Below are 20,123 nucleotides of genomic sequence, written 5' to 3'. Positions count from 1 at the left end.
TCCCGGGCATCTCTGTGTTCTGCCACCTACTTCAGGGACCACTTAACAATGCCTGGCACATAGTGAGCACTCAGGTTACAAAAATCAAAGTAGAATCGATATAATAAGCTCACCCTTCCCTGAGCCCCTGCAGGGCAGAGCTCTGTCGTCTGCCTTTAATCTATCCACCTGACTGGGTGGACTCGGTAGTGGGTGGGGGGGATGCTTCAACATAGGGCCTGGTGTGCAGTAGGTGCTCAGTGCGCGTGCACACACACACACATCCCTCTGCTTCCCTCGACCCTGAACGAGAGCCTGTATTTTAAACATCTGAATGAGCACAGGCTTGGAAATTAAATTCACTCACCACCATTCACCCATCCAACAAATATTTATTTGTTCTAGGCCCTGACAATGTGGCAGGTGACCAAGACAGACCAAATTGTGCCCTCATGATGCTGAGCACAAAGTGACGAATTGTCGCTGGGCACAGGGACACCAGGGTTTGGGCCCCTGTGGTTGCCGGCTTGCTGCACCAGGCTTGCTGCGCCACCGAGGCGAATGCTTTCCCTTCTCTGGTCCTCGGTTCTAACTTGTAAGGAAGCTTGCGTTGGGGGGAGATGCCTGCTGAGTGGCGGGGGAAACATCTTGTGTTGTCTCTATTGGGGGGGAGTGCATGCCATCACCAGGAGGGGTGCTGCTCTGGCTAGTCCCCTTTAAGGGTGCCCATGTCACCCCGTTGACTTGCGAGATGTCTTATTCCTTCCCCTGGAAGGAGCCTGCTGGTTGGGGGCCACCGGGCTTTTAGTAAAAAACGTTCCCGGGGGAACAAAGCAGGTTTTTCTTCAACCATCAGTACAAGAATAGAGGTTAGAACACCCCTTCAAAAGAGAAACGGAGAGAAGCCACTGTCGCCCCACCAAACCTGCCAGCCTCTCTCCACTTTCCTGGGAGAGGTCATCTCTGTCTTCCATTGCTCACCAGTGGGAAGTGTGGGTTGTTTGAAAGGATTCACCTCCCAGGCCTGAAAAAACAGTGCCGGTCGCCTCAAAACACTCTCCCGGGGCAGTTCTGGGCCACAGGTGTGTTTTCTGTGTCCACATAGTTTTACACATTTGAGCCAGTATTTTTCAACATAGGATTTTTTTCTTTTGCACCTGGATCTGGTCATCTGGTTTCTCCGACCGCCTGCAGTGCTGTCCCACCCAGCAGCGCCCCTCCCCCCGCCCCCCAGCGTGCGGGTTTCCATGGCAGCGTGGTGCAGGTGGGTCCCCAGTGGAAGTGTAGGGGAGGTGACTCAGGAACTTCAGCTCCGTAGCCTTCATTCTGTTACCTTGACTGAGACTCGTGATCTGTCCCTGCCTACTTGCTCGCTAAGTCTCACTGTCGGACATACCCCACCTGTGCCCCTTCTCCTCTCTTGAGCCATCAAGGGGCCCAGAGGAGGCCAGGAGATATTGGAGAATTTCTCTTCCCTCTCAACATTTCATTACCTCTGACCCCTGCCGGCCATTCCCTACCCCACCCCAACCTTGGCTCTCTGCCATGGGGTGCTGTACCCACAACAATAATGTACCTGGGCCCCTCGGACTAGGAAGCTGTAGGCCTCCCCTGGGTTCTTGTTCAAATGCCCCTTTCCGTGCCGGAGGACTGGGGTGGGGCCCGAGGTTCCACAGGTCTAACCAGCCCCCAGGCAGTGCAAGTGCTGCTGGTCTGGGGCCCGCTTCCAGTAAAGGAGGGGTCACAGCCGTTGCCCCCTTCACTCCCAGCCCCCAGCCCCAGGCTGCCTGTGGAAACCAAGCCCTGGGCCTTGTAAGTAAGCATCGCTTTCCTAACCATCACAAAAGAGACCATTGTTCCCATTTCTCACGAGAAAAGCTGAGGCCCCTGAGTGAGCAGGTAATTAGTCCAGGGTCACACACCTGGGAGGCAGCTGAGCCAGGCCAGACCCTCTGGGCCGGTGCCACCTTGGAAAGGATGCTGGTGGGGAAGCCCTTTTCTGCTGAACAGTGTCCCTGGTCCAGAAGCCACAGGAGGCCTTTAAAGGCAGCCAAGTCGGATGTAAATCAGGGAGAGTCCAGGGCCCGCCAGGCCCTGCTGACAGCAGGGCAGCCGAGGCAGTGTGTCAGGCCCCGGCCCGCAGCGGGATTTGGTGCTGGCCTGCTGCCTGGGGCCGAGAGCCGAGGGGGGATGCTTACAGCTCCTGGAAGAGCGGGCTGGAGCCCAAGGAGGCTCGGTGTCTCTTACAGCCTCCCTGATACTTCCATGAACCTCAGGGTGGAGGGCTGGCTGGAAGGGTGGGCAATGGAATGGGCGTGAGCTGGGACCTGGTGCTTCGATTGTTTAAAGACTGCTCATCCTTAAACCACACAGGCCCTTTCCTTAATTGGGGGTCTGCTTTGAAGACAGGGGGTGTTGGTCTCCTGCTTGGCTGGGGCTGGGGCTTTATTTTGTACTGGCACCTGCTCTGAGAAACTAGGAAGAGTAGAACAGACTTAGAATCTAGCTCATGGAAATGTAGTCACTGGAGCAGCAGCTGGAGCCACCCGGGAGGGAGCTGGTCAGAGTGCTGACTCAGGCATGGGGTGGGCCAGCTCCTGGCAGGCCCTCTGGGCAGGCCCTCCAGGCTTAACCGGGAGGAGGGTGGATTCCTCCCAGCAAGGGGAAGGCACAGAGGTCCTGACCTTTCCAGTCTGCTGTTATGGTAGCTAGAGTGCCACCACTGCAGGGGGAACCTCTGATGTCACTCATCTGTGCCCCACTTGACTGATGGCCTAAGTGTTAGAGAAGGGGCATGCATTAAATCACACAGCACATACAAAGCAGGGCATAGGTTCAGATTCCTAGGGTTGCAAGCAGCAGAAAATCAGTTTAAACTATCTCAAAAACAGCCCCCCAAACACTCAAAAAAACCATTTACTGACTCCTTTGACTGACAAGCCCCAGGGTCGTATGTCAGGTATGGCTGCATCCAGGTGCTGAGAGCCATCACTGGGACTCCTTTCTCTGCATTTCTGGATTCCATGTCCTTCCTCTTTGTGCTCCTTTCTCCTTGGGGCGCCCCCAGTTGCACAGGGTATTCTTTCTCCCAGCGTAGCCATCTCAGCTTAGAAAGAGCCCTGTTTTTTCCCAATATGTCTTTGCATCGCTCCCGTCATCACTCTCATCGCCCAGGCTTGGTCATGTGCTGCTTTTGAGCCAATCGTGACAGCCCCTCTGACTGACCAGGCCTGGCTCACATGCCCACTCCCGGAAGTAGGAGGGGCCAGCCCACCCAGAGCCACAGAGACCGAGAGTGGGCGTGCGTGGGTCTCCTGGGGGAGATCCATGCAGGCTGTCCCAACAAGAAGGGGCCTAGGTGCCAGCCTCTGGACCGAGGGCCCGAGTGTCATTCTGACCTTGTGCAGTTGCACCACGTTGCACCAAACAGAATTGTGCTCTCCTTCCTCTGTTGCCCTCAGTGTCTCTCATGACCATGCATTAAACTCGCTACCCCCGTCTTCCCCGTTGTCCCTCTCCTCCTGATACTGCCCAGGACAGCAGGGCACACGTCGCCACTCCCGCTGCCCACACAGCTGGGGACGTTACTCCTCTACCGAGCCTTCACAGAGCCTGTGTCCACCCAGAAAATGAAGGCTCCGTGACATCTCTGTCACAATTGGGCCTTTACCAGGGGGTTCTGTGAGCGTGGGGACCTCGGCTGTCCATTGCTGTGTCTCAGTGCCTTGAACAATATCTGACACAGAGTAGGTGCCCAATAAATTGCCGACCGAATGTTGGCTCGGACACAGTGAACGCCACCGGGAGCCTGTGGACCGTGGGGCCCTAGCGTAGCAGCGAGGTCGTCTCGTACGGGGGTCGGGAGCTCTGAGGTGCTGGGGCGGTTTCTGAGTCTGAGGAGGAGGCTGCAAGGGCAGGTTGCAGACACAGGGAGGAATGGGGAGTGCTCAGCCCGGAGGACCCTGTCTGCCCTTCCACACCTCTGCTAATCCATTTAAATGTGAGGTCTCGGGTGTTAAGGAACCATTTCCTGATTTCTGTGTTTTTGTATTCCATTACAGCTCTGCTGGTGGAATGAGGGGCAGAAGTGATCTGTCCCCACTTGCATTATTTTCCAAATTGAGTTCCAATGAGCAGGAGGTGTTCTATTTTAAAAAAAGGGGGGTTCTGGAGTCAACCACATTTGGGGACTGCTTGGCTCAGCAAAGTTCAACTTCGGCATGTGAATTTCCTTGGCACATGAATCTCAGAGCCTCTAAATAGTCTTCTGTTTACAAACATAAGTATTCTCCAAGTCCCTGGGGTCCCCAGGGCCTCCCCCAGCCTACCTATCTAGCCTTGGCATGTCCCCTTGCTCACCAGATCTGGGTGCGTGACTGGGCTGGTGGGGTGCTCACAGGGGTGCAGACCCTATTGGGGCAGGGGGGCCGGCTTAGCCAGCAGGGTGAGCCGTCTCTTCCCAACCTTGGACTTGGGCATCTGCTCTTCCCAGCACAGGCTGCCTGTGGACAGTTTTGGGGAAACTGCACCTCGGAGAAGGGTGTGTGAGCAAGTGTGTCCACATGCATGCGTGTCTGTGTGTGAGCATGCGAGTGTGTGCATGAGCACCTCAGCACCTCACTTTCCTGTCTCCGTTGGACATGGACGGGGGCGCTTCCTAGCGTGTGTGTGTGTGTGTCAGGCGGTCTCATCTGGAAGAAGACTGAGTCCTGTTCACAGTCATGACCTGACCAGATGTTTCCATCTTTGCTTCTTCTCGTTGTGATAGGTCCAGAACGACAGCCCTTTCTGAGGAGCCTCCAAACGTAAGTGGCACTGAGCTCTCCCTACGACCATAGGTTGCACCAATGTGACGGTGACCTGCGGTGGGGGATGCAGGAGCCTGGTGTTTCCTCCGGGTTCACAGAGGAGGAAGTAGACCCAGGCCCCAGGCTCTCATCCACAGATTGTCACCTCTGGGCGGCAGGTCCGTAGCCCAGGCTGGCCACCTGTGCCTGCCTGTGCCAGGGTGGCAGCCCTGCAGACGGGCCAAGCCCTGGTTTCAGAGCCCTGGCCTTGCTCCCATTCCGGCTTTGCCGCTAGTAGTGATGGGGGCCTCGCTGAGCTGACCCTGAGGACTGGGGCCAGACTTCTGTGAAAGGGTGAGCGTCTTGGCTCCGGGTACAGACGGGACGCGCCAGGAATCAAGGCCGCCGTCCCAAGTTTCTCTTCATTAAACTCTGCATTTTTAAAAAATTGAAAACCTTCAGAAAAGTTGCAAGATTATTACAGGGAACTCTTATGTACTCTTCACTCACATTTTCCCTTGGTCAACGTGTGCCACTTTTGTTGTATCTCTTTCTGTCTAGAATATAAAAATAGTAACTTTAATACTCTCTTTTTTTTTTGCTGAATCACTGGGGGTTTTGCAGTCAAGATGCCCCTTTACCCTGAACCCTTCAGCATTTGCAAGAGCGAGGCCATTCATTCTTTTATGTAAGCACTCATAGTGATCAACCCCAGGACTTTTGACACTGACACAGTTCTGTTATCCAACCTACAGACCAAATGACGTTTCGCTTTTGCTGATTGTGTGCTGATACTTAGAGAGGCTTCTTTCCCCTCCTTAGTTCGGGACCGTGACTGTGGTTTTCAAAGGGGTTTCGCGGGGCAGAAACCTGACGCAGTCGCTCTTCTGCAGATGTCTCCTTTATTGCGATTTAAAACGTTCTCGCTCTCGGGCTTTCAGAGTCTTGTACTTGTGACCTTCAGTACGAAATACATTTTGTGACAGCACGCTGCATGTGCTCACACACGCACACACTCGTGAAAATGAAACCACAGTTTCAGAATAATAACTCACGTCCTCACTGTCGGTGGGTTCGGTTCTCTTCTGGGTTCTTGTGTAAAAATGACAGCCCTGACCCTCTCCAGTTGATTTCATTACTCACTACTAAGTAGATTCTGCTCTGGAATTGGAAAATCCCGCTTCCTGGGCAGTGATTTCTCCTGGGGAGTGGGGGGAGGAGGAGGTAATGCCCTGACCAAGCTCCCACTGCTGCAGGGTTGGGTTCTGGTTGTTTGGGGTCACCTGGAAGTCAGAACTAGGAGAAAAGGCCCGAAGACCCTTGGCCTGCTGCTGCGGGTGGTGGACCCTGATTCTATCCTGATTCGGGGATAGAATCCCGCCCCCCCACCCCGGGTGCTCTGTCCAGTTCTTCATCACACGTGGACAGGCAGGTCCCTGTTGGCTCAGGACACCGCCCGGACCAGCTGCCAGTAGGCACGGAGGTGTGTGTCCCACAGCATGTCACCTCCAGAGTCATCACCACAAACATCATAAATGTCAGTAAGAATGCTTGCTAGCATTTAAGTCTTGAACATCACGTGGAATGTGGTGCTGAGGGGTTTGATGTACACTGGTGCATTGTACTCTCCAACACTCCTATGACTTGGGTGTTGTTTCTCGTTTTGTAAAAATGACGTAACATTTACTGAGTGTTTACTCTGGGTCAGGTACCACTAGGCTCTCCCAGACTCTGCACCCCTCACAGCGGCCCTGTGAGGGGGGCACAGGTAGCTCCCCACACAGAGAGGGGAACTGAGGCTCAGAGAGGTGAGTTGACTCCCCTGAGGGGCCCACAGCTGGGAAGGATTCGAACCCTGGGTGATCTGACCCCAGTGGCAGCGTCATCCAGCAGTGCCTCCCCCTGTCCCTCCCTGCTGGGGGCAGACTCCCACTTCAGCCGCTTCCTGAGGCCCCATCTGGGTTAATGAGTAGCCCAGGCAGCTGGAATCCAGGTGCCTGCTGTTGAGAAGCTGGAATGTGAGATAAAGAGAATATTGTGCTAGGGGCTTGGCCCCCACCAGGGCTGGGGACTTTACCGGAAACAAATAAACAGAAACCAGCCATCGTCCCCCTCTTCCGAGGCCTGCCGACCCCTCCACGTGGGGTGGGAGCTCATTTTACAGGAGAGGCAGTTGAGGCTGAGAGGTGGGTTTGCTCTCAGGCCTTTCGGATGCCCCCTTCAAGCAGCCCTCCTGGGTTTACTTTTGACATGGTAGGCAGCGAGAGCAGAAGCCGTTATTCCTGAAGTCTGAGCACGGCTGGGTTGCAGCCCTCCTCTCCGCGCTCGCCAGGTTCCCGTCTGAGAAAAGGGCTGACGGTCACTTACGATCTCCTCACTGGGTCGTGCACAGGCGGGAGGAGATGGTGGGTGATGTTTGTTCAGCAGACTCTGAGTTACCAATGAACCAGCCAAAATACTTAGTATTCCTGATGGAGCTAGAGTCAGGCAGTTCTGGGTTCAAACCCTGGCTCCACCCTGTGCCAACTGAGTGACCTTGAGGGGAGAGTCACACTGAATCTCCGAGCCTCAGATTCCCCACCTGGACCCTGGAACGTGGAACAGTAGTAGCACCCAGAAGTGTCAGAAAGACAGTGAGTGCCAGGTCAGGGGTAATTGGTCACTTTGTCATCACAGTGGAGTTTTGAAGCACTCAAGAAGCCCAACAAGATTACCGTATTTTCCCATGTATAATGCGCACTCACTATTTTGGCCCAAACTTTCAGGAAAAAATATCTTTCCTTTAAATTTTTTCTTTCAATTAATAATTTATTTATATTTAGAAACAAAACCAATTATCGTATTCCAGGGTATTATTTTGCATACGGATATCATTATTGCTTTCTAGAGTTACACTTCTGATGCATAAACATAAATAAAACAAAAACATTTATATAGATACAGATGAGTGCTACTCATGTATAACGCACATCCTTATTTTTCCCTCAAAAATTTGGGCAAAAAAGTGCACGTTATACATGGCAAAATGTGGCAGTTCCAAGAATCCCAGTGCATTTTCTCATCTCGTGTCCCTGGCAGGATTCCGCGGTGTGCCCCGCCCGCTCCCAGCTGAAAATCGGATCCACCCTCCTACGTGTCTGGGATAAATTTAGCGAGACGGGAACCTGTCTGGACTTGTGAGAATTCCCACGGGGCGTTCCCCTGCCCCTGCAGGTTGTCAGCTGGCAGGGAAAGGCCGTTAGTACCACGACCTGGGACACGTTCAAAGTCAGCAGAGCTCCCTCTAAGGGCCGAGGCAATGAGAGTGGTAGTCATGGTTTGCTACCTGATTTAAAAATTGACAGAGATTTGACATAGGAAAACATTGTGCAAGTTTAAGGTGTACAACATATTTGATACATTTGTGTTGCGGTACTGACTGCCATTGTACTGTTAGCTAGTACATCACATCACATAATTATTGTTTTTTCAAGTGTTGGGAAGTAGTCTTTAATACAGAAAAGTAAAAAAAAAAAAAAAAGAAAGTAAAATTTTTCCCAGTTTCCATCATCCCGAAATACTCTGTTGACAGCGAGACCGGCCCCAGGTGTCAGACGGGTGGAGTCAGGCCAGACCTCGGTTCGGCAACCTCGGCACCTGAGTCTGGCTAAGGAAGAATTCAGAGCCCAGACTCAAACTATAAGCAAAAGTTTATTGAGAAAGTCACAGAGGCAGAAGTGAGCTGTAGAAGAAACAGGCTCAGGAAACAGGTTGCAGAGGCCAAAGAAAATAAAGGGCCCTTGGAGCTTAGGAAGGAGATAAGGAGGGGGTGCCCGGGGAAGTGGTTGGGGTGGGGTAGGTGTTGGGGCAGAGCCTGAGCTTCGTGGGGTCCTTCATCTAGGGCAGGGGGGTGTCCAGCCTGTGGCCTTCGGGCCACATGTGGCCCAGGATGGCAATGAATGTGGCCCAACGCAAAATCGTAAATTTATCAAAAGGGCCACTGCATAATTAGAGTTATTGTGTGAGGACTTTTTGGCTTATCTGTGGCGGTGGGTATCATGAATACTGTGCACGGAACTTTTTTTGCTCGTCAGTTTTCATTAGAGTTTGTGTATTTAGTGCATGGCCCAAGACAACTCTTCTTCCATTGTGGCCCAGAGTCACCAAAAGGTTGGACACCCCCGATCTAGGGTATTTATGTGGAGGTCTTGGGAGGGTCCCAATAGAATATTCATCAGCCGGCAGGAGTCTGCCGCTGGTGCTGACGTCAGCCGTTCCATTGCTTGTCTGGTTCTGCTGTTTTTCTGGGCCTGGAGCTGAAACACAACTGACCCCCTAGATGTCATCCCCTAGGGGTTAATGCTGAAGGGAGTGTCAGCAAGGGCCCACCTAGGAGTTGCCTGAGGCCACTCTTAGGGCCCTTGTTCCTCCTCCTGGGGGGTGTCTACTGCAGGAGCAGCTGCATGGCAGGGGAGGGGAGGTCCGGACTGCACGACCAGTGTTCGGAAGGTCAGAGGGTCTGATGCACATGCTGGGGAGGCAAGGTCACCCTGGGGGCGAAGCTCCAGTGTTTCCCATTGCTGGGCTCCCCGGGCCCTCCCCACCCCGCCGTGACTTTCTGTGCCCGGCTGTGGTCCTTGCCCTGCTCATGTCTGTTTGATGGCCCACCCTATAGCCATATGTTATTTGAAATTTTAAAATTTTCTGTGAAAATTGAACTCTCAGCTTGGCTATGTTTGGGAGTCGACTCCCTTCCCCCCACCCCAACACCCCTCCTCCCATGTTTCTGAGCATCTTTCTGGGTCTTGGGTCTTCTCAGTCAGGGGTCCGAACTCCTTTGAGGGTTGCGTGGTGCATGTTCTGTGCGTGGGCCATGTGGCCTCACCACTGCTGTTGTAGCTAGACTGCGAAGCCAGTATGCAAATGACGGGTGTAGCTTTGTGTCAGTAAAACTTTATTCACAAAAACAAAAGTCTTGGATCTGGCCCAGGGACCCCCAGTTCAAACTGGTTTCCATTTGTTGGGTAAATCATCATTTACTTAATTAATTCCCCAGTGATGAGGAACGGGACTTTTGCAGTTTCTCTTTCTTGTAAACCACTCTGCTGCGAACATCTCTTCTTCCTTTCCATTTTTAACTGTGGTAAAATACACGTAACGTGAAGTTTGCCGTCCCGGCCATTTCGAAGTTTGCACTTCAGCTGTGGTACACGTATTCACAGCCTTGTGCAACCAACCTCCGGAACTTTTTCTTCTTGCAAAACCGGAGGCAGTGACCATGATACACACTGTCCGGTCAGCAAGCTGGAGTTGCCAGCCTGAAGGGCCTGTGCATTTTTAAAATGCTGAACACAATGTTGCCAAATTTTTGACTCTCCAGAAACTGCCCTAAATGACAGCCCTGAGGCATGGAGAGTGGTGGCCCTTCCCTGGGGAGTCCCTGCCTTCGGGGCTTTAGGGAGCAGAGGATTTAAACAACCCACCCCAGAGACCTGGCTCCCAATCTGCTAGCCTTCCTCATTTGGGGAAGAAAGTAAAAAGTAAACAAGAAATGCTATAAATAGTGGGCCAGACTCCGAGGATAAATACATCCTTTAGAGAGAGGAGAGGAGTGGTTAGGATCTTAGCTCAGATGTCCTGTGAGTCTGGGTGTAGAGGTTGCTTGACCTCGACCTTACCGTGTGACTCAGGTCACATCAGTCAACCCCTCTGGGCCCGAGTCCCGGGACGGAGTAGACTCGATTCAGAATGATGTGGGATCTCCCTTCTCTGGTTGCCGTGAGGATCAGGGAGGGAAAACTATGCAAGTTCTCAGTACACGGAGGGACACGTAGCGATTAACAAATGGTAGTTATTGTAATTGCCGTGCCGTCTGCTGCCATTGTTGTAACTATTTCTGACACCTCTATCTCAGGATGGTCTGAATACACAGACAAGAATAGAGTGAGCCGCCTTTTGCAGTTCTCAAAAAACTTTTCCGTCTTTCATACTTATGTTATCTTACAGCATAGTTATTACTCTCTCCATGTAACCGGTGAGAAATTTGAGGCTCCTGAGGGCAGTGGCCAGCTCGAGGTCAGCCACATGTCAGGACCGGGAGCCTGGGATTTAGCCCATGTCTTTGGCGCGTAGTCGCTCTTCACAGCTGCTGGGGGGTGCGGCCTCCGGATGAGCAGGGTGATCGGGGACCTCCCTCTCTGGTCGCACTGGTGTCAGGAAGCTCTGGTTCCAGGTGGAGAGATTCCCTGGGTGTATCTTCCTGTCTTGGCTTGTTAGTCAGGGATTTCAGGGAGAGGGGTTACAATTCTAATGTGTGGGGGCTTCCCCCCGTCACCAAGCAATTCCCCCACACCAGCTGGGTGTCCTAACATTCCACTCAATTCTGACACCATCTACCTGGGGTGATGCCAGCTTCTACTTAATTAAGGGCTCAGTCCACACGTTTGCCCCGCCCCTCTTCACGCACCCAATTGCAAGTCCAGGTTGTCCCCTGGGCTTCTGACCAACTGGTGTGAGATTGGAGGCTCCCCAGACAGCCTCCTTGGGTTCTATTACTTTGTTAGGGTGGCTCACAGAACTCAGAGAAACATCTTTCTTACTAGATGACCAGTTATTACAAAAGATGTAGCTCAGGAAGAGCAGGATGGAAGAGGTGGCCAGGGCTTGCTTAAAAACCTTTCGCTAAAGAAGTTACAGGCCTGGGGTATGCTGATCAGATCACCCTGTGGGGTTACTTTCCGTAGAATCCTTTTTTTCCCCACAGTCTGTATTCAGACCCAGCCAGGGAAGGGCCCTGCAGAACCTCCTGTGGTACTGGGTGTCATCACCTCAAATATGGGACTGAGGTCATTTCCCAGGACGGCTGCTGGGGTGGGGGTGGCCGTGCTGAACTTTGAATGTGACTCTTGCTTCGCCATTTAAGAGCTGGGCGCCCCCGGGTGAGGGTTGTCCCTCCCTGAGCTGGGGGCTTACTGTAAAACAGACAACAGTGCACGTGCCCCTCTTCCTGTCTGTTCGTGCTCAGGAGAAGGGTTGGCCCCCACCCCGGCCTCGCAGCTCAGCGGCGCACCTCTGGGGGGCGGTCTGTGTGGACACCTCAGTGTCCAAAAATCACTTCCACCTTCCTTCCTTTGTTGCTAGGAACAGCTCCAGGTAGTTTGGGGTCATCCGCTCCCCTGCCCCTTTGCCCCTCGTTTCCAGCCCCGACTCGGCTCCCACCTCACCTCGCACATCTCCCACCTTCACTCCCAAATCCTCCCATCTCCTTCTCCCCTGCTCTCTGAGCTCTTGGTCCGTGGGGCCCTGCTGGGGCTCTCACGATGCCACAGTGAGGGATGCTGTCATCTTGGTCATGTTGTCAGGGTCACGTGGTGCTGTGAGCCTCTGCTTGTCTTGCTGTCCCCCCGGTCTTTTCTGGGTGTCCTGCCCACCTGACCGTCTCTCACGCATGAGATCTTTCTCTTGCCCATAAAGTTACTGGGGCCCAGAGAGGGACTGGGCCCTGACCAGTGGGAAGGATGCTGTCTCCCATTAGCTGTGCCCGTCCAGGGGGCAGGCTGGGGGGGTGTGGAGTGTGATGGTCCACGTGACATGACCTCCTTGGCGGTGGACACCTGCTTTGGAAAAAATGTGGACACGGAGGAGCCAAAGGTGATGAAATGTCTGTGCAGCAAAAGGCTTCATCTGAGGGGCAAGGAGAAAAGGAGTGTGGCTGTGTGTGTGTGTGTGTGTGTGTGTTTTAATCCCTGGACACGCTCATTGATTTTAGAAAGGGGGAAGGGAGGGAGAGAGAGAGGAACATTGACATCCATGTCAGAGAGAAACATTGATCAGTTGCCTCTCGTGTGAACCTTGGCCAGGACCAAACCCAGAACCTGGGCACATGCCCTGACCAGGAGTCGAACCCGAGACCTTTGGGTCTGTGGGATGACGCCCCACCCCCTGAGCCACGCGGGTCGGGGCGGAGTGTGTGGTCTTCAGTCCTGACTCACTTCGTTTGTACCCCGGTGGAGGTTTTCAGACCAGGCAGCTGGAGGATTTGATTCCGCTTGTTTCCTGGTCTCAGATGTTGTGCGGGTTTAGCGGTGGATAACACGTCCAGACACTGTGGATTAGGTTGCCGAATAAAATGCAGGGCGCCCAGTTAAATTCAAATTTCAGATAAACAATGAGTCATGTTTTTAGGCTAAGTATGTCCCGTGCAGCATTTGCTAAATCTGACAAGTTTACCTTTGCAGCCTTTATTTATCCTACAGCCCAGGGAGGTCATTCCCATGGAAACTGTGACGAACTGCTTCTTGAAGTTTCAGATTGTCCCCATGAATCTAGTCACAGTGGCTGTCGCCCCAGCCCTGACCCTCTTTGCCGTGAGACTCGAAGACGCGGCTGCCTGGGGCCTCTGTCTCCTCATCCAGGCACCGGAGGGGTCAGCCGAGTTGATTTACGAAGTCCCGTTGTGACGCAGAGAAGCTTACTGGGCACCCGCCCTGCCCCAAACGCGTCTGAGCTGACAGCCCTGGGGAAGGTCACAGCGTTCTCTGCTTTGTGGGCAAAGAAGCTGGGCCCACAGAGGTGCCTGGTGCTGCCACTGTGGCCACACCGGGTCAGAGACAGGGCGGGTGGGCTTTTGGACTCCCCACCTGCCCTCCCCTTCCCTGGGGTGCCACCCAGGAGGCCCCCGTTGTCCTTGCTGGTTTGTTCCTCCTAGACTCTCTCCTGTCCTGTGATGATCTCTCAAACCCGAATGAAGTCACTTATTCAACATCATTTATTCACTTACTCAGTTTTTGTGGAGCTCCCACAGTGTGCTGGGCACAGTGCTGGGTGATGGGGATAGAATGGGGACAGGGCAGGCGGGGAGAGACGTAAATGACTACGCAGACCATTACTCAGTTGCACAGTGAGACAGGGCCCCCCAGACTCAGTCACTGTGCATAACCAGGAGACTGGGTCTTGTCTCAGGGTGAAGGAAGGGTGTGGCTTGGGAATGGGAGCCAGCCCTCCTTCTCGTGACCCTGTCTGCCTCCACCTTCCACCAGGGGCTCAGAGAGGTACAGCGAACTGCCCAAGGTCACACAGCACCTTGAGGTGTCAGGCCTCTGCTCCCCTCAGAACCACCCTTCCTGTCCTGGTGCTGTCTAGAGAAGAGTCCCGGCTCTGCTGCGTCCTGGCTGTGTGACGTCCCTCCGGTCCCATGTCCTGCTGGGCCTCAGTTGCCCCATCTGTAAAACGGGGGCCGTGATGTCCACTGAGTTAACCGGCACATGTAGGGGAAACATTTTGGTATACTGAAAAGCTTGATGCAGATACTTCTCATTAATGTGTCTTATTTACAATGGCCATAAGAAAGTGCTTTCAGGGACAATTTAGTCACCATAAAGGCCCAAACTCTTACCCAGAAGACAAAACTGGAAAAGGCGAACCCTGTGTTCCTGGTGGGGCTGCTTGCAGGCACCAATTCCCACACCTTGGACCTTCCTGGGCCCTGCCTGAGAGTCCTGGCTGAGGGCAGGCCTGCCGAGTGCGTCTGGGGAGACAGGGTGCCCCTCACTTTTTTTAAGTTAAATTAATTTTATTTCATATTCATGAACAGTATGACAGATGATGGTGACATAGTGTCCGTTTTTTAGACTAACATGTGGACATAAATGAGTTTTTATTCCCAGTTGTACTGAGATGCATCACTGTGGAAGCTGGGGGCGCACAGCGTGGTTTGATTGACACGTGTCGTGAGGCGACTCCTGTGCAGGTTTGGTCAGCGTCCCTCCTCTCCGAGCAGTTGCCCCTGCTCTTCTAAGATCACAGGTTGCAGACCTTTTGTTTTCTCCGCGGCCATTTGAGAAACTCCCGTGCTTCCGAGCCTCATTCCAGCCCCGCTGAGTGAGGGGAAGGCCCAGGTGAGAATTACTAAAGCCAGGGAAGTTTGGGGAAACCTCTGCACATCTGAAAGCTGAGAACTGGAAGCCTGTTCGTTCTGTCGTCAGAGCGTGATGGACTTTTCCTGGGCCTCAGGTCCTGGCAGGGTCCCGGGAACCCAGAGGTGGGTGACATCACCCTGCCCGGGCCGGGCACTCCCAGGCCAGTGGGGAGACAGATTGGGTGTCCATTGGCGGGGTCCCTTAAAGATGCTTTGGGCACACACAGTTTGAAAATCTTTCCCAGAGGCCTTAAATAAGCTCTTGCCAGGTGGGCACAAGACCAGAAGGGCATCGCTGGCAGAGAAACCGCCCATGAAAAGGCAGGACGGAGTGAAGGCGTGGTGTGGACACTGCCCGTGTCCTAAGTGGGGGGCATGTCTGGGTGTCCTCTTCAGGGGGAGGGGAGGGGTGGCGTGCTCTCGCTGGCTGACCCCAAATACCCTGCTGAATGGTAGGTCTCGATTCACTTTGGGGGACCAGCCCGGAACCAGACGTCCTTATGGGATGCTTCCAGGTGCCCCTGAAAGGTGCAGTTGTTTTGACAACAGGCTCCTGCTCAGGAAGGAAAACAGAGCTCAGCTCTCACTCAGACATGCTTGAGGGAGAGTCGCAGGCGCGGCTGGAGGTCCCGGGAGAAAACCCGTTCTGATGAGGCGTCTAACCCAGTTTCTCCTCTCACGTGGTTTTGAAAGCATATGACGTGCCTTGGGAGGGGGTGGCAGTGCCAGTGAACTGGCTGCTGCGTGACACAGAACACCGATGGAGAAGCTGTTGATGTGGTATTTTCCCTGCAGGACAGATCAGCGCCGGGTGTTTATGTCTTCCTTTCTCAGCTGCGGAGGACGCTGGGAAGCGCAGTGGTGGCGTTCGTTAACTGCGTGAAGTGAAAGGTGGCTGCAGATCATTCAGGGCCACACTGAGAGCAAAGCTGATCCCATACGGAGGCACTTCCTGGGACCTTCCCTTGTGTAATGTGAGGTGCCCCATTCTACAGATGATGCAACTGAGGCCCCAGAGGGAAGTGACGTTCCTGAGGTTAATGCTTCTTACAGCTGGCAGATGGCAGAGTTAGGTCCCAACGAAAATCTTTTATGGTGACCCAGGGTAGGTGAAAGTGGAACTAAGCAAGCGTATTTGGGGAACAGTCTCGAGGGCCGTGGGGGTGCCTGTCCGGGAAGTCAGAGGACAGAGCCGGAGAGGCCCCTTCTCTCCAATGGCAGCACTGGGTAGGGGTTATTTAGAACTGGGCCATCTGGGGGTCAGCAGGAGCTGATTGACCAAGTAAATAGATGAGTCAATTAAAAAGGACGGATTTCTCAACTATTTATAGTTGTGGCCTAAATCTCAGGTATCCTTGCCCTCAAGCAGTAAAAGGAGACTTTTTCAGATCTCCATCCACAGGATGAATAAGCTGATTAAGTCCTAGATGGGATACTTTGTTGGAGGGTCAGTGTGGCGGTGGGGGATGCTGTCCGGGCTGGGAGGGAGGAGGTGGAAGGGGGCAGTTACATCCCCAAAAATGATGGGGGCTTGGAGACAGAACCCCTGGACTCTACCCCCTCCTCCTTCATTTGAGATTAGCCACACCCCTGGATATAGCTACTTAGTTGCTCTATACTGGCTGAATTTAATAAAAGCTCTTCCTGGGCTGAGGGGCCGGTATTTAGCTATCCCAGCAGGCATGCACAATTAAGTGGGAAGATCTCTGCGAAGCACTTAGTACAAAGCCTCGGCTAAGTGGGTATTTTGGTGGCTGCTGTTCTGCAGTGGAGACTGGCTACAGCCTCCTCCTAGGAGACTCGAAAATACCTGTGACTGGGCCCATCCAGAAACCTGGATCCTAATCCAGCTGGCTAATTTGCAAAATGACACCTCTGCCTCCTGCTGGCCTCAGTTTCCTTCTGTATCCTTCTGTATCGGGTGAATAGGGGAACTTTGTGGTGTAAAAGCCAGGAGATGACCCAGACCCAGCGGCCAAGAACCCAGGACTCTGGAGCTGGGCCTCTTCCTGGCTGTGCAGCCTTGATCAAGTCACTCAACCTCTCTGAACCTCATAGGGTAAGATCCCTCATCTCGTAGAGTGGTTGGTGAGGACTGGGTAAACTCCTGCACCCAAATATCAAGACGTTGAGCCTGGCTCAACACATGGGTGCCCAGCCCAGGGAGCTGGTATTCCTCTCTGGAATGGGCCATGCAGTTGGAGGATTCTCCATGCGTCAAAGGCACTGTGCACAGGGAGTCTGCCTGAGTGGAAGAGGGAGCAGGGGACAAGTGTGGGAGCCCTTAGGTGCGTCTGAGTTCTGAACTGAGTGTCCTGCTGGGGGTCTGGTGGGAACAGGGGCTTCCACAGAGGCATCCAGCTTAGACCGATTGTGGCCCCCCTGCTGGGAACTGCTTGCCCTGATGGTCCACCCCTGACCACCAGTGGGACCCTCCGACTATGCCCCGCCCCCTGCCAGTCCAAAAGAAAGAAGGCTGCAGTGTTAGCAGGTAGGGCTGAGAGGGTTTAAGAAAGGTGCCCACTGAACCCCCCACCCCAGGCCTGGGCCCCCGCCCTTGGCTTTCTCGTTGCACTTGGGGCTGGTGAGGGCTCACCCAGGCTGGCAGAGGCCTGGCACTGGACAGCCATGGACAGTGTAGAAGCTCCGAGAGCAGCTGCAATGACCGCTGCTGTCTTGCCTTCCTAACAGTGGACAGATCTCTGGGATCTGCCCAGTGGGAGTCTGTGTTCATCCTTATGCGTAACATCTTAATATGTACCCGACAGCATGCCTGGCTCTACGTTGATCAGTTTACCTGCGTCAGTTTATGTGATCACCCCTCTGTCCTGGGAGGCTGGTGTAGCCCTGGGATCAGCTACATTTTTAGCTGAGGAAACTGAGGCATAGTAGGTCGCTCAGGGCCACACGGCAGAGTCAGGATTTGATCCTTAGCAGCCTGAGCTTCCTAGCAAGTCCCCTTCCCCTTTCTGACCTCAGTCTCCTTATATGTGAACTTGGGCCTGGGGGCCTGGGCTGGTGTGTCATTCAGTGATAGACTGGTGAAAGGCCTCAGGTATCCAGTGACCACTAGGGTTTTGAGGCTGCCAGGTGTAGGTGAGGGGTCATGTATCTGATTTCTGCAGCTGCAGCTATCCTGGGGACACTGGGAAGGCCAACTTTCTCTCCTGAAGGAATTTTTTCACAGCTGCCCAGAGTCTCCAGCTGTGAATAGTGGGAAGGAAGCAGGAAGGGAGGCCCCTTGGCCACTCTGCTCGGAGTAGCTGGGCTGCAGTTGCCCCCTGAGTTGCCAAGGTCACTGTGCTGTCCCCTTTCCCAGCAGCTTTCACAGCAAAGCCTTTGTCAGCTCTCAAGCCCAGGCCCCAGTCCCTGAAACGTCCACCTCCCTGGCTTGGCAGGCACCGCAGTCCCGAGGGCCAGAACATCACCGACACCTTGTATCCTCCATCCTTCCACTGGCAGCTACCTGAAATATTCTCCCAATTGCACCCCGAGGCCAGCTAGGGGAGGTGACAGGAGGTTCCCATGTTCATGCTCAAAACCCAGGAGGCCACAGCCCATGGCACCCACGTTGTCTGTCAGTCACCAAATTCCGGAGGGGGGGTACCCAGGATCCCCCATCTACCCCACTGAGGAAGAGGAGAGGAAGTTGAAATAGAAGGGAAGGGGCAGCTGGGAGGAGGCCCTCATCTCAGAGATGGCTAGCCTGCGTTTGATCCCTGGGCCTAGCATTTCCCCGCAGACCCTTGGCTGTGAGTTCAGGCTGTCGCCGGTCTCAGGGAGAATGCATGAATCTGGCTCTCATTTCTGCGTCTGACATTCTGTCTGGGTGATAGTCTGGTTGGTCCACACAGACTAGCTCATTGAACCCCGTAACCCTCAGAGGTAAGCACTGTTACTATCCCCATTCTGCGTGTGAGAGACTGAGGCACAGGTTTATTTACAGAGTGCAGAGAGAGGGTTGTGTGTGTGTGTCTGTGCACACCTCCAGGTCGTTGCGGCCTGCGGGTCGCCTGGTCCGCAGCCTAGCCCAGAGAGGGCTGGGTCTTGCCCTGGTCAGCCAGTGGTCAGTTACTGGCAGAGCCGAGGCCTCACCAGGGCCTCCTGGGGCCTTTCAGGCTGTTCCCCGAGTTTGGGGAGCTGGCATTTTAGGTGTTTCTCTTTGTGGGAAAGCCCTACCTGCTGTGTCTACTTTAGGGGAAAAGTGACTCCCCCCCTCTGTGCGGGTGACAGCAGGGGAGGTCCCCAAGTCCTAGGCAATGTTCCCTGCTCCTCATTCCTGTCTTTGGAGACTCTGCCGGAGACCTGAGCAGCTGGGCGCCAGGCCCAGGCTCCCTTCATGCTCTCTGCAGGGTGGGGGAGGGGGTCCGATGCGTGGCGAGGGCCCAGGCAGTCCTCCTGCCAGCCCTCACCTACCTTTCTCAAGCCCCCTTTTACTTGATCAAGCAGAACAAAGGTGTTGGAGTATTGGCCTTGTCCTGGGTTCAGATTCTGCCTCTGCTAGTTCCTGGGTAACCTTGGGCTAGGTCCTATTGCCTCTCTGAGCCTCAGTTTCCTTATCTGTAAACTGGGGGCAGAAGCATCCACCCCCAGGGGACTATAAGGAGCAGTGTCCATAGGGCGCAGGAGAACCAGCGGCAGACTCTTGGGTCTGCCAAGTGGTTATCGGGGCAGGACCCGGACCTGCTGGGGCTGGTGGGGGGGAAGCCGAGCCAGGCCCAGGCCCCTGCTGCTCAAAGCCTGGCAGGAGAGACCATCCACATGTACGCATGTGTGCACACACGCATGCTCTCGTGCACTCTCAGCCACTCAGTCTTTTTTATTGGTTGATTTTTGTTACACATTTTATCGAGTGTTTCCAGTTCATTAGTACCACTGTTCCCAACGTCACCTGATTCTAAGATTCATTCCAGATCTGGGGCCAGTTTAACAGCCTTGAAGATTCAGATTTCATAGGTCTGGGGGCGGGGACAGGTGCCGGCCATTGCAGCCACAGTCCCAGGAGAACTTTGGATTTGTCCAGAGTCGTACAGTTCTGAGAAAGAGCCCAGCGCCTGGACGACAGTGCGGTGATGCAGGGCAGAGGAGGAAAGCAGAGAAAGGGGGTGGGAAGGCTTCCTGAAGGAGGTAAAACTTGGGTCAGATCTTCAGGGTGGGTGGGACCCACTGAACCAAGAACCCACAAAGCACAGGCATGAATGGGGTAGTGCTGGGGGGAACTGGAGGAGAAACAAAGTGGCAGAGGCTGTGGACAGGGGCAAACAAGTGTAATGAACCTTGGATAGCAGCTGGGACTCACCGCTGGTTCTGGAGCCGAGGGTGACACAGCCAGGGGTGGGGGTGGCTAGACACAAGCTTGGCAGAGTTCGGGGCACCCCTCTGGAGTTTTCAGTGGCTGGGGTGGCCTTGCTCCCTGAGGCTGCATGTGTGACGACAGAGCCTTGAGGCAGTGCTGTATCCTC

At 54.1% G+C, this 20,123-nt stretch overlaps 1 protein-coding gene across 2 annotated transcripts in view; it reads left to right on the top strand.

Moving 5' to 3' along the window:
* Window positions 1-20,123, top strand: part of SLC6A6 (solute carrier family 6 member 6) — a 78,059-nt gene that overhangs the window by 7,158 nt on the left and 50,778 nt on the right. The window contains exon 2 of one of the 2 annotated variants that reach the window (XM_037139365.2): window positions 4,748-4,784. The exons of the other annotated variant lie outside the window; for it this stretch is intronic. The gene's annotated coding sequence lies outside the window, so the exon portion shown is untranslated. The remainder of the gene's footprint in view (window positions 1-4,747; window positions 4,785-20,123) is intronic. 2 annotated transcript variants of the gene reach the window in all.

The sequence above is a fragment of the Artibeus jamaicensis genome, unplaced genomic scaffold (genome assembly GCF_021234435.1).
Source record: "Artibeus jamaicensis isolate MK-2021 breed Jamaican fruit bat unplaced genomic scaffold, CSHL_Jam_final contig_519, whole genome shotgun sequence".
Lineage (NCBI taxonomy): Eukaryota > Metazoa > Chordata > Mammalia > Chiroptera > Phyllostomidae > Artibeus > Artibeus jamaicensis.
Note: the sequence above shows the minus strand (reverse complement) of the source record. Positions and strands in the feature narration are given on the sequence as shown.